The sequence below is a fragment of the Haemaphysalis longicornis genome, unplaced genomic scaffold (assembly GCF_048455015.1).
Source record: "Haemaphysalis longicornis isolate Haplotype H1 unplaced genomic scaffold, Haemaphysalis longicornis Haplotype H1 scaffold_8, whole genome shotgun sequence".
NCBI classification, from domain to species: domain Eukaryota; kingdom Metazoa; phylum Arthropoda; class Arachnida; order Ixodida; family Ixodidae; genus Haemaphysalis; species Haemaphysalis longicornis.
The window spans coordinates 30,697,584-30,703,605 of record NW_027526445.1 but is presented as its reverse complement, the minus strand read 5'-3'; the positions used below and the strand labels follow the sequence as shown (position 1 = coordinate 30,703,605).

Here is a 6,022-nt window from a genome sequence, read left to right as displayed (position 1 = left end):
GCGGGCATTTTTTCACCACTTTCTTTTCGACTCAAAAAATTCTTCATCTCTTTCTATGTCCCACCACAACCTCCCCTTTGCTTTCCGAGGTTTTCTTGACTGCTAACCCTTATTTTCTGTCTTATTTCATGGATCCCCTCATTTCCCATTTTCTGATTCGCTACATGCTTAGTGAGGGCCTCTGTTCTGGCAGTCTTGGTGCCAAAGGGAGCTTAAGAGGGTTCAACGCTGGTCGACCACACTCGACATGTCGTAGACACTCCAGTCACGGCCCGGGGGTTAAAAAGGAGGTCCCCTTCACGCCGAGTGTTCCGAGTGGCGCTGGCTACCACCCCCAAGTGCAGGAAACAAAAATACCTTAACATAAATACCCGAGAAAGTGCTGGGGAAACATCCCCGCCGGTAGCGTAGTGGTTATCGCACCAGACCGGTATTCTGGAGGTCGTGGGTTCGGATCCCACCCGGCGGGCATTTTTTCACCACTTTCTTTTCGACTCAAAAAATTCTTCATCTCTTTCTATGACCCACCACAACCTCCCATTTGCTTTCCGAGGTTTTCTTGACTGCTAACCCTTATTTTCTGTCTTATTTCATGGAGCCCCTCATTTCCGATTTTCTGATTAGCTACAGGCTTAGCGAGGGCCTCTGTTCTGGCAGTCTTGGTGCCAAAGGGAGCTTAAGAGGGTTCAACGCTGGTCGACCACACTCGACATGTCGTAGACACTCCAGTCACGGCCCGGGGGTTAAAAAGAAGGCCCCCTTCACCCCGAGTATTCCGAGTGGCGCTGGCTACCACCCCCAAGTGCAGGAAACAAAAATACCTTAACATAAATACCCGAGAAAGTGCTGGGGAAACAGCCCCGCCTGTAGCGTAGTGGTTATCGCACCAGACCGGTATTCTGGAGGTCGTTGGTTCGGATCCCACCCGGCGGGCATTTTTTCACCACTTTCTTTTCGACTCAAAAAATTCTTCATCTCTTTCTATGACCCACCACAACCTCCCCTTTGCTTTCCGAAGTTTTCTTGACTGCCAACCCTTATTTTCTGTCTTATTTCATGGAGCACCTCATTTCCCATTTTCTGATTCGCTACATGCTTAGCGAGGGCCTTAGTTCTGGCAGTCTTGGTGCCAAAGGGAGCTTAAGAGGGTTCAACGCTGGTCGACCACTCTCGACATGTCGTAGACACTCGAGTCACGGCCCGGGGGTTAAAAAGAAGGTCCCCTTCACCCCGAGTATTCCGAGTGGCGCTGGCTACCACCCCCAAGTGCAGGAAACAAAAATACCTTAACATAAATACCCGAGAAAGTGCTGGGGAAACAGCCCCGCCGGTAGCGTAGTGGTTATCGCACCAGACCGGTATTCTGGAGGTCGTGGGTTCGGATCCCACCCGGCGGGCATTTTTCACCACTTTCTTTTTGACTCGAAAAATTCTTCATCTCTTTCTATGACCCACCACAACCTCCCCTTTGTTTTCCGAGGTTTTCTTGACTGCCAACCCTTATTTTCTCTCTCTCTCTCTCTCTCTCTCTCTCTATATATATATATATATATATATATATATATATATATATATATATATATATATATATATATATATATATATGAATATATGATTCTTGAGGAAGACCTGTCTCAGGTCGAAACGTTGTAAATAAAGTCTCCGAAAAGCGTACTTTTACTTTGTGCGTATTCCTGCAGCAACTGAGGACTCTACCTAACGACTATATATATATTTATATATATTATTTTCCATGTTACGTCCATCAGAAGCGGACCGGTGCCCGGCGACCGCGATAAGCCTAACGCTGACCGAGGCAGCGGCGGCCGCGGCTGCTCGCCGCACAGCCCAGGACTTCGGCAGCCATGAAGAAATCCCCGAAGAGCTCCGGAACATCCCGTCAAGAATCCCAAGGCAGTACGCGCACCTCAGGTGAGCGATATCAAGACAGCGAAATGGAAGAATGTGACAGCGAAGTGCCTTCTGCGTCGAACCAGCATGGCGACGCTGCTGGCCAGCTGACCTTGGACACCGGCACCATGGACGCCAACGACGATGTGGGATGGATACAAGCCCTCAGCAGAAGAGAAAAACAGAGGTTGAACAAGGAAAAGAAAGCAGAGTTGACAGTGAAAGAGAGCGGAAAGGCCTCGCTGTCAAGTAAGCCTTTTTCAAAACCTGAAAATGAAATGCAACGTCTTCACCGCCGGCGACTCCAACCGCTGCCGAGGGATGACGTCAAAATAGTCATGAAGCCGCGTAAGGGCCTCTCGCTCAAAGACTACAGCACCATCGAAATAACGAAAGCCATTGCTGAAGCGTGCGAGAAAGGGGAAAAATATCAGCACAAGTTTGTCGTGCGCCCGCGTCTTGGCTCAAATATTCTAATAATGAGCACGCCAGACACGGAAGCGGCGAACGCGCTGCGAAAAATCTCCCGCATCAACATAAGAGGCACCTCACACGAGGTAGTGACTTACGTAGCCTTTTCGGAAGAAGAGGTGAAAGGAGTTGTGCATGGTTTTCCGCAAGACACGACCCCATCAGAACTCATGGACGGATTACGTATCCGTACCCACAACACCAAAATTATACAAGCCCGCATGCTAGGAAAATCGAAGACTGCTTTGATTACCTTCGAAGGCAACACCGTGCCAAAAGTGGTGTACTTCTACGGTGGAGAAATGCCCTGCTATTTGTACAGACCCACCAGGCAAGTGTGTTACATATGCATGACACCCGGACACCGATCTGATGTGTGCCCCACCCCAGCAGTCAAGAAGTGCCCGAACTGTGCTGTTGAAAACCGAGAAGACTGTCACCCGTGTCAGCCAAGGTGCGTGCTGTGCAACGAACAACATCCTACTGGCTCGAAAGAATGTCCACCGAAGCTCAGGAAAGCAAGGATACCGCAGGGTAACCAAAATCAAAGGAAGTCAAGAAGAGACGACACCAAGGACCGCAAACAACAACGTTGCAGGTGGTTCAGCACGGAGTGGCTGGACTTGGACGAGCAGAAAGAGGGAAGAGACAGATCCCAGTCCAGGGTGACGTCCCAACACAAGTCCCCCAGCACCTCAAAGAAGAAAGAGGATACAAAGACGGTTAAGCCTAAAGACTCCAGAGGCGCAGAAACCAAGAAACCCCCCAAGGTGAGCTGGTCTACGGTCGCTGCCTCCCTGGCTAACACCAATACGAAAGTTGACACACACAAATCAGAGCAAGATCGATTAATTGAGGAGCTCAAAGCACAAATTGACAAACAGAACGCAGAGATTGCAGACCTCAAAAAACAACTACGGCAACTCCCCAGGCAAATAATACGCGAGAACCATCAGTCACAATCCAAAAACCGCATGCCCTTCCCTCAAACTCAGCCCCCACCCATACCTCAGCCCTCGGTGCCGGAAGGTCTCTTAAATGACCCCAGTGGTATTGGGCTCTTCCTAGCTCAAATGCTCGAGGTAATGAACAACCGTTTCGACATACTACAGAGGCAAGTAGATGCAAATAAAATAAGAAACACTGACGGTAAGAGAAAACTAGAAATGCCGGGACATCCAAGGAAAGAAAAACAGCAGATCCTAGAAAAGGATGAAAGTGACTCTGATTTCAGCTTTAGCGATGAAGAATAAAGGGATGTCCACTACTAAGAATCGCCTTCAAATCTGGCAGTGGAATTGCAGAAGTCTGCTACGTAAACAACACCATTTAGAAAAATACATAGAAACAGCACCAATCCAACCTGATGTCATATGTCTTCAGGAAGCAGGCAACAACGCCAGGCTGCTGGGCTACAATACAATTAAAGGACAAGAACAAACCCGCATAGCTACTCTCGTCAGAAAGGACGTAACAACCATACAACACGCGCTCGAGACAGCTACTTCTCACGCCATTCTCATAGAGATAGTCCCAACGAAAAGAGGGAAGAAAAGCACTTTTGTGCTGAACATTTACAGCCCCCCGCGAAAAAGTGATGAAAGATTCGAGGATCTATTCCAGGAAGCTATCAAGAAATCAAAGGGCAATCAGGTCATCGTACTAGGTGACTTCTATGCTCCCCATAGAGAATGGGGCTATAAACGTAACTCGAGAAAGGGAAACAATATTATTACCGCAGCGGAGATCTGCAACCTAACTCTCGTCAGTGACCCTAATCAACCAACCAGAACTGGCGGAGAAAATGCAAGGGATACATGCCCCGATTTAACCTTCGTAAAGGAGGAAGAAGACGTCGTGTGGACAAATTTAGGGGAGAATTTGGGCAGTGATCATTCGATAATTAGTATCTCAATCCGGACTGTCCAATTTCGGAGGCGTCTCGGGACAGTTAAGATTACTGATTGGAAAAAGTTCAGGGAATACTTGAGTGGTGACAGCAATCCGGAGGAAGTAACTTCCATCAGGGAATTTTGTGCCAACGTGAAAGAAAAGTACAAACGTTCCACAGCATTTTTAAAAACTTCAACACAGACTCCAAATATCGACTCCCATCTAGCGCACCTATGGGAAGCAAGAAAAACCCTGACGAGAAGGTGGAAGAGGCAAAAGAGAAACCGAAAGCTAAAAAGAAGGATTGCAGAAATCACTAAGAAAGCGAGAGAATATGCCGATGTCTTAGCAAGGCAAAATTGGAACCATTTTTGTGAATCACTGCAAGGAACGTTGAGCACCTCAAAAACATGGGCGATCCTTAGAAGCATGCTAGACCCCCTTGTAACAAGGATGGAAAGCAACCACATGCTCAAACGGATAGCCCATACATTTGAAGGTAGCAACGAGGACCTTATTGAAGCCTTAAAGAAAAAACTGAAAGGCAAACAGGTCCCAGAGCCCTACAGTGAAGTGTACAGGGGAAAACCAAACCATCTTCTGGACCAAGACATCACCAAGGAGGAGGTTTACAGCGCCATTATGGCTGCCAAAAAGAACAGCGCCCCAGGATCCGATGGTATAACAAATGCGATGATCAGGAACCTCGGTGACAGACAAGTAGAAGAACTAACAGAATATATTAACAATATTCTGTGGATCAAGGGCGAAGTCCCTCCCGAATGGAAGCACTCAGATGTCATAACAATACCGAAACAAGGAAAAAAAGCCAGGAATCGACGCACTGAGACCTATATCTTTGACATCATGTGTGGGAAAAATATTCGAAAGAGTAGTTATGAACAGACTGTCAAACTTCATCGAGGACAACAACCTTGTACCACACACCATGTTGGGCTTCAGAAAGGGCATCTCCACGCAGGATGCATTTCTAATCCTCAAAGAAGAAGTGCTACAGAACATCCCAAGAGGAGGCGAAAACCTTATCTTGGCTATAGATTTAAAGGGGGCCTTTGATCATGTGTCCCACAGGGCCATTCTACAAGCACTTAACGAATTAAATTGCGGAGTGAGGACATACTACGTCAAAGCCTTCTTATCAGACCGCACAGCATCCATTGGGATTGGAGACGTTCGCTCCGACGCCTTCAAAATGCCAAACAAAGGAACACTACAAGGATCTATTATCTCCCCCTTGCTTTTTAATATTACAATGATTAACATAGCAAAGAAACTCCAAGACATCCCCGACATAGGTTCCATATTGTACGCCGACGACATAACCGTCTGGGCCACTAAAGGCTCCCTGGCTCAAAAGGAAGAGGCACTCCAAGAAGCCACGAACTGGGTGGAAAAGTTGGCAAGGGATATCGGCCTAGAGTGCGCACCAGAAAAATCCGAAGTTATCAGAGTCCACGACGCCAGATATAGGAGCCCAGGGGAGGTAAAAATCAAGGTTGGGGACCACGAAGTAGCAGAGACAGATAAAGTAAGAATCCTTGGGATGATTGTTCAAAGCAATGGCAGAGCAAACTTTACAATTGCAAAAATTAAAAAATCAACGCTGCAAATTGCCAAGATAGTTAGGAGGATAACCAAAAAGAGAGCAGGGCTGAAAGAAGAAGAAACCTTGCGTATCATGCAGGCCTTAGTAGTAAGCAGGGTTGCCTACAGTCTGCCTTTTCAC

General features: G+C 47.4%; 2 non-coding genes across 2 annotated transcripts; both read left to right on the top strand.

Annotated features, from left to right (window-relative positions):
• The first annotated feature begins 396 nt into the window (after nucleotides 1-396).
• On the top strand, nucleotides 397-469 carry Trnat-ggu (transfer RNA threonine (anticodon GGU)). Its single transcript has one exon. It is a non-coding gene; the product is annotated as a tRNA-Thr (tRNA).
• An 855-nt stretch (nucleotides 470-1,324) lies between these two features.
• Trnat-ggu (transfer RNA threonine (anticodon GGU)) lies at nucleotides 1,325-1,397 on the top strand. Its single transcript has one exon. It is a non-coding gene; the product is annotated as a tRNA-Thr (tRNA).
• Nucleotides 1,398-6,022: the final 4,625 nt, after the last annotated feature.